The sequence below is a fragment of the Rhincodon typus genome, chromosome 15, assembly GCF_021869965.1.
Source record: "Rhincodon typus isolate 14 chromosome 15, sRhiTyp1.1, whole genome shotgun sequence".
Lineage (NCBI taxonomy): Eukaryota > Metazoa > Chordata > Chondrichthyes > Orectolobiformes > Rhincodontidae > Rhincodon > Rhincodon typus.
Genome location: NC_063346.1, coordinates 29,708,187 through 29,718,372, shown reverse-complemented (window position 1 = coordinate 29,718,372; position 10,186 = coordinate 29,708,187). Strand labels below are relative to the sequence as shown.

The window sequence follows — 10,186 nt, the reverse complement described above, 5'->3', positions numbered from 1 at the left end:
TTCCTGTTCCTCTGATGCTGCCTGGCCTGCTGTGTTCCTCCAGCTCCACACTGTGTTATCTTGAAAAAGTCAATATTTGATTCACCTTTCTGATTATACTTTCATCTTTCCATTAACTTTTGGTGTTTTACATACATGGATCCCTAAATCCCTATATTCCTCAACAGCTCAGTATTAAAAAATAAATTAATTTGCTGTCTCTGATCTAAATTCGATGAAGTCATACTTCCCATGTATCCTTAGTGTCATATGCAAACTTTGATATATAATACTCTCATCTTTTATTCAAATCATTAATAAAAATGATGAAAACCTGGGTCCATGGTCTAGCTTTGTGGGGACCACCATTGTGACATTCAGCCCGAGAGCATTTGCTTAAGTCCTACTCCTAACCACTTGGATTCTTCATTCCCATTACTGACTGCATAACTATTTTATACTTGGATTAAATCCATTAAGTTTCTCACTTCAATGTGTTTTTAGGTTTCCATATAACTGTGCCACTTTGTGCTTTTCCTCCTTTGCGAAAATGAATGCAAAGTACTCAAAGGGTCTAGGCCCGAAACGTCAGCCTCTCTGCTCCTATGATGCTGCTTGGCCTGCTGTGTTCATCCAGCCCTGCACCTTGTTGTCTCTCATTTAATAAGACTGTTGTTTCCTCAACATAGATGAGTCCTCTGAAGAACAGATCAGTTTTTAAAAAAAAGAAGAGGTTTATAACAGCTACAGCTGCCTGTCTGTGATCACACAGGGACAACTGCTTCACAAGCAGTCAGCAGCAGTGAGGCTTGGCAGCTACAGCAGATGCAATTGGGGACGTCCCTCATAGGATCAATTGTAGACTTTGCTGCTACTGCCTGGATTTGACTGCGTGGCTTTGGTTTGAGCTCATTTGCAGAGCTCACATACCAACTGGAAATCATTGTTGGCACAAGAAAGGCCCTTTAATTGCCGACCTGCTGATTGTGGCTTCTTTGAAAATGGCTGTGTGTCAGATTTGTGATGCCAAACTTGCTTGATGTCAAGCAGCACAAGGTCCATGTTGCAGGTCCAGCCACCTCTGGTCCTGACTCTACAGATAACTGAAAATCTTGCCCATTGTCTCACTTGCATTTATTTTTAAATAGGCAAACTTTCTCTTTAATGACACACTTCATTTAAATACTTGCATTTTAAAAATAAACTTACAAAGGTTTGGGTGTCAAAAGATATGAAACAAAAAGTGTTTAATGGAGTTGAGGGACAAATCTGTTATAATCTAGCATAATTGAGGAAAGCTTTCAAAGGTTAAGTAGTAAGTGGCCTGTTCTGTCCTGAGCTCTGATTTATCACACATGAAACAAAACATTTCCATCAGATTAGGGTTTTACATTTTACCTTTCCAATACTTCCACTTCTAATACTTTGATACGCACTTACCACTGATCTAAAAATTTTTAATAGGCTATTTTTCTAACTTAAAACACGTTTCTATATTTTAGATTGGTAAAAGATTATTACCATGTTGAAGAATATTACATTCCACGTTTGCAAATTCCATAAAGATTAATGAATTAATTCCTGGAACATCCTTTCACTTCACAAATGAGCAAGACAGTCTTATGAATCAAGTATTATGAAGGTATTCCTCACAAATGGGAACAAATAAAATTGCTGCTGCCTCTTCTGCATTCAGTTTGCACCATAATGATTTGTATCAACATTTGCAAACTGCAAAATTAAGTGATCTCAGTTTGAGTCACATGGTATACATATTTCTGTTTATAAACTGATCAAATGTTAAGATTTATAACTCAACCGTATGAGATGAGACAATTTATTCCATGCAACTAATTGATATTTTTAACAGTTTTTCCCAGTTTTTTGTGTCCTCAATGTTTAATTAATCAATTTCTTTCATTCATACAAGTATCACCAAAGATGTTTCAAAACTTTTTGATGCTTACTAAATAAATATCCATTATCATAAAGTTAAAAACAAATCTAGATATAAACAGTACAAAGTTGTATATCCCTCAGTTTTTAATGCAGCTTATTTGTCAGTCTATAGGTTTACATGCAACACCATAATATTGCACAGCATTTTAGATTTTTAAGATGTTGTCAATAATCTTGTGAATGAATTATTTAGGATTATTCAGTTTCTGTAGATTGTTACTTTTTTAAAAACACTATAACTTGCTTTTATTAGCATATTTTCTCTAATAAAGAAAAATCTGACAAATTCAGGGTCTACTTGTTATAATTATAATGCATCATTTTTTACACAGAATTAATGTCATATCAATAGCAATACTATAGTCAAGAATAAACTCCTAGATGGCATTTTTATATCAGTTACTTTCATATGCTGGGGATACACATATGATTTACTGAATCAACAGAGTGAAAATCAAGTTACAAACAATGTTCCTTGCATGAGCTGTGCAGCAACACAAAAGTCCCAATGCAATCTGTACTAAAGTGAGCCCTTTAAAGTTATTGTACAGGAAAGAAAAAAAAATAGAAAGAACATTGCTTACAAATGTTCAACAGATAAAAGAGTGGTGTTGACAATCAGGGCATCATCATTGTTCTAAGAAATAAATATGAGTTCAAATCTGCTCCATTAATAGATTCAAGAGTTGTTTTGGAACTGCTCACTTAATTATTGCATAAATGATTTAGAAATTCTAAAACAAGAATAGATCACTTTTGATATGCCATATACCACATTTATAAATTAATGTAAGTAGTTAGCACATTAATACCTTAAAATATTCAAATACATATGAATGATTCCACTCAGAGAAAGATCATTTTGTACACTAAACCCAGAATGCAGAACTGAAAAACAGTCATCTTGGACTTGAAAGATTAATGCTGTTTCTCTTTCCAGAGATGCTGTAGACCTGCTGAGTTCTCCAACAATTTGTTTTTATCACACAGAGTCATAGAGTACAGAAATAGACCCTTTGATCCAACCAGTCCATGCCGAACATAATCCCAAACTAAACTGATCCCACCTGCCTGCTCCTGGCCCATATCCCTCCAAACCTTTCCTATTCATGTGCTTAACCAAATGTTTTTTAAATGCTGTCATTGTACCCACATCCACCACTTCCTCAGGACATTTATTCCCCATGTGGACCACCCTCTGTGTAAAAAAATTTGCTCCTCATGTCTTTTTTAAATCTCTTCCTCTCACCTTGAAAATGTGACACGTAGTATTGAAATCCCCCATCCTAGGGAAAAGACAACTATCATTAACCCTATCTATACCCTTCATGATTTTATAAACTTCTATGTGGTCATCTCACAACCTCCTATGCTCTAGTGAAAAAAGTCCCAGCCTATCCAGCCCTTCTTTATAACTCAAACCTTCCATACCTGGCAACATCCTGGTAAATCTCTGCTGAACTCTCTCCAGCTTAATAATATCCTTCCTATAACTGGGCGACCAGAACAGATAACAGCATTCCAGAAGAGGCCTCACTAATGTCCTGTACAGCCACAACATGATTTCCCAAACCCTATACTCAAAAGACTGAGCAATGAAGGCAAGCACGCCAAACACCTTTTTAAGCACCCTGTCTATATGTGACACCAACTTCAAAAGAATTATGCACTTGAATCCTTAGATCCCTCTATTCTACAATACTACTCAAGGCCTTACTATTAACTGTATATGTCCTACCCCTGTTTGTTGTACCAAAGTGCAATATCTCGCAGTCATCCAGATTGAGCTCCATCTGCCATTTTTCAGCTCATTGACCCATTTGATCAAGATCCCTTTAGAAAATTTTCTTCACTGTCTACTATGCCACCAATTTTGGTGTCTCTATAATATGCATCAAAATATACACATTCATAGAATAGAATCATAGAATTTCATAGAATTACCACAGTGTGGAAACAGGCCTTTCAGCCCAACAAGTCCACTCCGACCCTCTTAGCATCTCACCCAGACCCATCTCCCTATAAGCCACCTAATCTACACATCCCTGAAAACTATGGGCAATTTAGCATGGCCAACCCACCTAGCCTGCACATCTTTGGACTGTGGGAGGAAACCGGAGCATCCGGAGGAAACCCACGCAGACACGGGGAGAATGTACAAACACCACACAGACAGTTGCCCGAGGGTGGAATTGAACCCAGGTCCCTGGCGCTGTGAAGCAGCAGTGCTAACCACTGAGCCACCGTGCTGCCCTTTAAATTAGAAAGCTAATGCCCAGCAACCTGAAAAGGCTGGTGACAGCCTTAGAAGTGAAAAACCAAATTAATGCCAGTGGATCACTGTGAGGGGAAGAAACCAAATTAAAATATCCAGATCAACTGGGGCAAACAAGCCTGGGAAATATCAGTCCGAGGTCTTTAGGTGATCCAAACTAGTCAAAGATATTCCTCTGGCACTGATTAATATTGGGTATTATCTCCCTTTTGCACAGATTGATCTCTGCACAGCCAGAAATAGGTTCAAAATAAGAGAAAAATAAAAATCTGCATTTGTTTAGCATTTTTCAGGATCACAGCATATCCCAAATGCTTGACAGCCAATTAAGTACATCTGACATTGTAGTCACTGTTGTAACATGGACATCTGGCAGACAATTTGTACATACCATCTCCCACAATTACCAATGTGATCATGGCCAGATAATTTACTTCTCGTAATGTTATTAGGGGGATATATGTAGACCAAATGATCAGAGGTAACGTTCCAGCTCTTGTAACGACAGTACCCAGGAATCTTTTATGACCATTTGAGAGGAAAAATGGTTTTAATTGTACATCAACTGCTTAATTATATGCAGATGGACAGCAACAATTGAGATTTCATTAGAGCACATATAAAGAGATATTTACTGAAATTGTGGTGGGGTTATGAGATGTATGTTTGTTATATTTTATATATCAACTCTGTTAATAAAATGCAAGACTAAGTGAAGATTGGCGCCAGTATCATCCTTCATCAACTGGCATTCCCAAATAAAACAAATGGAGCCTCGCTTTAACATCTCATCTGGAACATTTCCAGCAAGTCCAAAATATAAAGGCGGAATGGGCAGACTTTCCCTTGAATATACACAAATAGCCCATGATAAATAAAAGAAATGGAGCAAAAATAGAAAATACTTAAACAAAGGCCACCGCTTGGAAGCCCCAGGAGTCTGGAATTGTTTTTCCCCCAAATCGGCATTACAACTTCAGACTCACTATTTACAATGCTACAACAGCAGTGGTCCCACTAGATTGATAATGCGAAGATGAAAGGATGTTTCAAACTTTGCTGTTTTTTTGCTCCTTGTGTTTTGGCTGTACTGTGGCACAGTTTCTGCATCTTGCCCTGTCCTCCTCAGGTTTTGTTTATGTTATTTTCATCTCATTTTTAGTAATTAGCGCTCAACTTTGGAGGATGAATGGAGAAAGGGGAAGAAAGCTTTCTAAAGGTCCTTTTCTTTCTGCATGTCTTCTTTTGCCTTGTCTAGAGAAAAACAATTTCTTAAAATGCAAAGGAGGGTTATAGTTTGCTCATTGCATAATCTACCCTCACAAACTAGTCAGTTATTTAAACATAGTCATAGAAAATTTATTTCATGTCTGTAGTTTAGACATGGTTAGAGTAAGGCTGGAACAGTTCTCTTCTCAGTTACAGTCCAGTGTCCAAAGTGGTTGCATCTAATGGTTGTTCCACACCCAGCTTCTTATAAAGGTGCTGTCTGGATGTTTTGAGAGTGGATCAGGAGTTGAGTCATTCACTTTCCTCCAATGTGATCGACTCTGATAGGTTCTTCGAGACAGCCTGACTATGTTTTCACAGCTTTGGAATTGTACAGCACAGTTCTGAAACATTTAGCCATCTTAGAAACTGCTGTTTTAAGCCACTGAAATACAATTGTTCAGTCTTTCAAAAACTCAACCAGGGGTTTCAGCCCAATCAATAAATCAACATTAAACATTACCTTCATTAAACCTCTGTGACCTCATCAAAAATCTCACTAGGGTTAGTTAGATGTGATTTACCTTTAACAGATCAGTGCTTGCTTTCCTGAATTAATCTGCACTACGAGTGATTATTTGACCCAATTCTATAAATCTTTATAGTCATTTGATAACACATAACCTCAGGGCTACTAAACAAGACACACATGTTGTGAAAGTTTTTCATTTTGGGCTTATCAGGACAATTTGTAAGAAATAACAAAGTAAAAGGAAATTGGGTGGCATGGTGGGTCAGTGGTTAGCACTGCTGCCCCACAGCGCCAGGGACCCAAGTTTGATTCCAGCCTCGGGCAACTGCCTGTGTGGGTTTGCAGGTTCTCTCAGTATCTTCGTGGGTTTCCTCCAGGTGCTCAGGTTTCCTCTAGGTGTTCAGGTTTCGTCCCACAGTTCAAAGATGTGCAGGTTAGGTGTATTGGCCAGGCTAAATTGTCCATAGTGTCCAGGGGTGTGCAGGCTAGGTGGATTAGCCATGGGAAATGCAGCATTACAAGGATACGTTAGGGGGATGGGTCTGGGTGGAATGCTCTTCAGAGGGTCAGTGTGGACTCAATGGGCCAAATGGCCTGCTTCCACACTGTAAGGAGCCTACGATTCTATGAATCAACAATTTATACAGTTTTAGAAAACAGTGCTAATTAGTTGGCAAGTTGACCCAGTTTGGAAAACGCATTGCTTTTGGAAAATGAAGCAATTAATGATGCCTGACAATTAACTGCCAAACTTTGTTTAAAACAGGCAGAGTGATTTCAATTGGTCAAGGCATGCCCTGAAGAGTGAACCAAAGAATGGTTATCACCATTTCTGAGTTGAAATTGGCACACCCTACATACATGTTCTTTCTGTTCACAATGAACAGTGCTTTATGTATTAATATGTACAGCTTCCAATACACATAAGAGCACCGCACTACTCTCAGTTGATCCTTACTCTTTCCGATGGTATTCTAAAGCTCATCATATAATGATCACAATCAAGGCTGGTGTCCAGTGTGGTGCTCAGGTGATGTATTATTTAGACAGTACTGCGCTGTTAGATGTGTAATCTTTTGGATAAGACATTAACCTGAGATGAAATAAAAATCCCCAGACACAGTTTCATTGAAGAGCAGGGCGCTTCCCTATAGGTAATGTGACTGGTGCCAAAATGACGGGCTGAATGGCCTCCTTCTCTGTCATAACAATTCTATAATTCTGGATTGTTGCCAGTAGACCAGCTAAAATATTCCCTCAATCAACATCACAAAAACAGAATATCTGATCACTACTGTATTGCTGTTTGTGGAAGCTTATTGTGTGCAAATATCTGAAACCTTTGCTAGACCCAAAAGACTGGATTTACTTCAAATGTATTTAATTGGCTGCAAAACACATTTGGACATCTTGAGGTTTAGAGGCATTCTAAAAATACAAGCTTTTTTAATATCTATATATAATAGCTCATTGCTTTCTTCGTTCTTGAGCTTGAGAGAATTCTAACTTTAATGATGTTATGGTCATTAAGTAGCTAGGCAACAAGTCAGTGACTTATTTTCCCTTTATAATGGACCCTACAAACATTGAAACACTATGGAACCACCTGTTGAAAAATCAGTACTTTTGGGTACTTCTCAATCTTTCAGAGGAAATGTTAACATTTTAGAAAATCTGAAAACCTCATAGAAAAGGGAAAATAATCAGAATAATCCAGCTAAAATAAAAAGAAATCTCTGCACAAAACAGAACTGTGCACCCAGCATCAAATGCACAATGTTTCAATGTTTCCAAAGTCACCATTCAAGAGCTTCAATTTGAAAATCTATGCAATAGTTTAAAATTTGCCATTTGAACAGCAGTGAAAATTTTGACAAGATAATTTGGAAATGTGGAGTGGTATCAGGAACCAAGAATACAGTAGCATTCACAATTCAAACTTACACAGATGAGCTCAAGGAAATGTGAAGGGCTTAGTATTAATGAGTTAATATGATATAGAAAAAAAAGCATTCCAACCCATTGGGCAGTACCATGCATTCTGGCATTTAAATTTACATTCTGCTATGAGGATAGGATTGTAGATGAGTAAAGCCTTGCTTGTGAAAAAGGGAACGTTTTGATACAAATGGTTAGAAAATGGCAATGCAAATGGCTGGGAAAATTGTGAACATTTTACTGGATAAGATTGAAGTAACATTGGGGTACAATCGGAACAAGTAAAAGGTTTTGTCAGATTAGTATGAATGGCTACTGACATGTATTGGCTGTGCATGTCATAACGAGTACAGTGAAGTGCCCAGAATGAGGTTAAGGAAAACTGTGACTCAGAATGTATAGCACAGTATTCTCTGAATAAACAGAAGATGATACATAGCTATGTTAGCTTTGTGCCCTCCTCAACATGTTACATTTTGTTAGCTTGCATTATTCCCGTGTACTGCTACCTTGAAGAAAACTTCTTTTTTTAAAAAACAAAAAGGCCAGATTTTGTTGTCACTGGCAAAGCAACAAAGCTCATCACTGGCTTTAAAGAAAGCTGCCCTCAAAGATTTAGCAAAATTTGTGACATGGATTTCCCCTCTCTGATATTACTTTGAACCTGGTTGTAAGTCAAAGGAGTCCCAAGGCGCCAGCAACAATGAAGTCATTAACCATAGCCATCAACCAATCACATGGAAATATTCTCAACAACAGAAAGCCAAGAAGCTAAATGCACTGACATTTTTACGGTTAGAAAATGTACAGAAAATGAAATAAATATTTGGGACTTATAGACACGGAATTAAGGTAGAAGCTAAAATATCAAAACAAAAATAAGTTAAAAGAATGAGTTTTTTTAAAAGAGGTCATTATGACAAATTTGACATTCCACTGTGAAAAAATTAGTTTTTCAGGAACAGAGAGGTTAGTCATCTATCATTATGAACTACATTTAAAGAATCATTTAAAAACCAGTTGAACATCAATAAACAAGGTGTAACCTTTTTGAGTTTTTTTAAAGTGAGACCAATAGTGTAAAAGGTCAAGTTTTTATCACTTCAGTGATTTCTATTTAATTGCCTGCACAACTTCATGAAGTGGATGATGGATGACAGAATCACTGGCAGAAACATCTGAATTTTCACATTTAGCTACGCATGTATATTCCAGAAATTATTGCCCATTTTAGAAGAGTAATGATTCTGAACACTTCCAGCTTGCAAAATCCAAGCCAAAGATTTGATAAAATTTGCAAATACTTATCAGTATTGACATACAACCACTGAAAGTTCATTTTAACTCCTAAAACTCTAATTAAAATATTCTAAAAATAATGACTTAAATTTACAGCATGGTCACATTTTCCATCTAAAATTAAAAAAAGTAACTGACAATTTATAGAGGAATTTTGCTAAGCATAAGGGCAGTTGGACTACTACAGATGGAAAAGGATACATCATCTCAGTAACAATACTGTTCTGAACCTAGCTGAGGTTATTACTGGACAAGTCAGATCCCAGACTGAAATCTGGTTTGATAGACAGCATTTTGTTTTATTTTTGGCTTTAATGAAGATGTCTCTCACCAAACGTAAGCACACAATGTTGCAGATTTTGTTTTAACAAACAGTTTATCACACAAAGTAAATGACAATGAAATAGAATAAGCCAAACATTAGCACACTTTTAAAGACTTTGAAACACACAATAAAAATACAACCCCATTAATTCCAATAGCATCTTATTACAATAGTCAAAACACCAGAGAGAATTCTTCTCGATTTCACATAGGATTTTGACTTCACTGGCTTTAATTCCCGGATCTGGAGAATCTGATAACCTCTTCTTGATTTATTATAAAACTAAACCTAGACTTTGCCAGCTTCAAATAACCCATTCAGGGTTTTAACATGCACTTCTGGTCTGGAACTTTCATTAAACTCCTTACACTAAGGTAAACTATTGTTAACATTTCTAAACCATCCTCACCCTTTCTCAGGAGCAACTGCTTTACGCATCCAGCTTCAGCTGAAAAACTGCCTAACTGAAATCCAAAAGCATTTTTTATCAAGCTATGGGTGTTTTCCTCAAGCCTAAAAGAAACAATTCCAGAAATTTCTATCTGAAAGCTTAAATCACTGTACTGTTTATGTTGTTCACTTGTAAATTCTCCCAATTTAAACAAATTTTCATTAGCCTTCAAAGCTATCATTCTTAGCCTCTTTACACCAGACTACAAAAGTACAAGTT

General features: G+C 37.0%; 1 protein-coding gene across 1 annotated transcript in view; it reads right to left on the bottom strand.

Annotated features, from left to right (window-relative positions):
• cep89 (centrosomal protein 89) overlaps nt 1-10,186 on the bottom strand; it is a 76,410-nt gene that overhangs the window by 20,854 nt on the left and 45,370 nt on the right. The window lies entirely within an intron of this gene.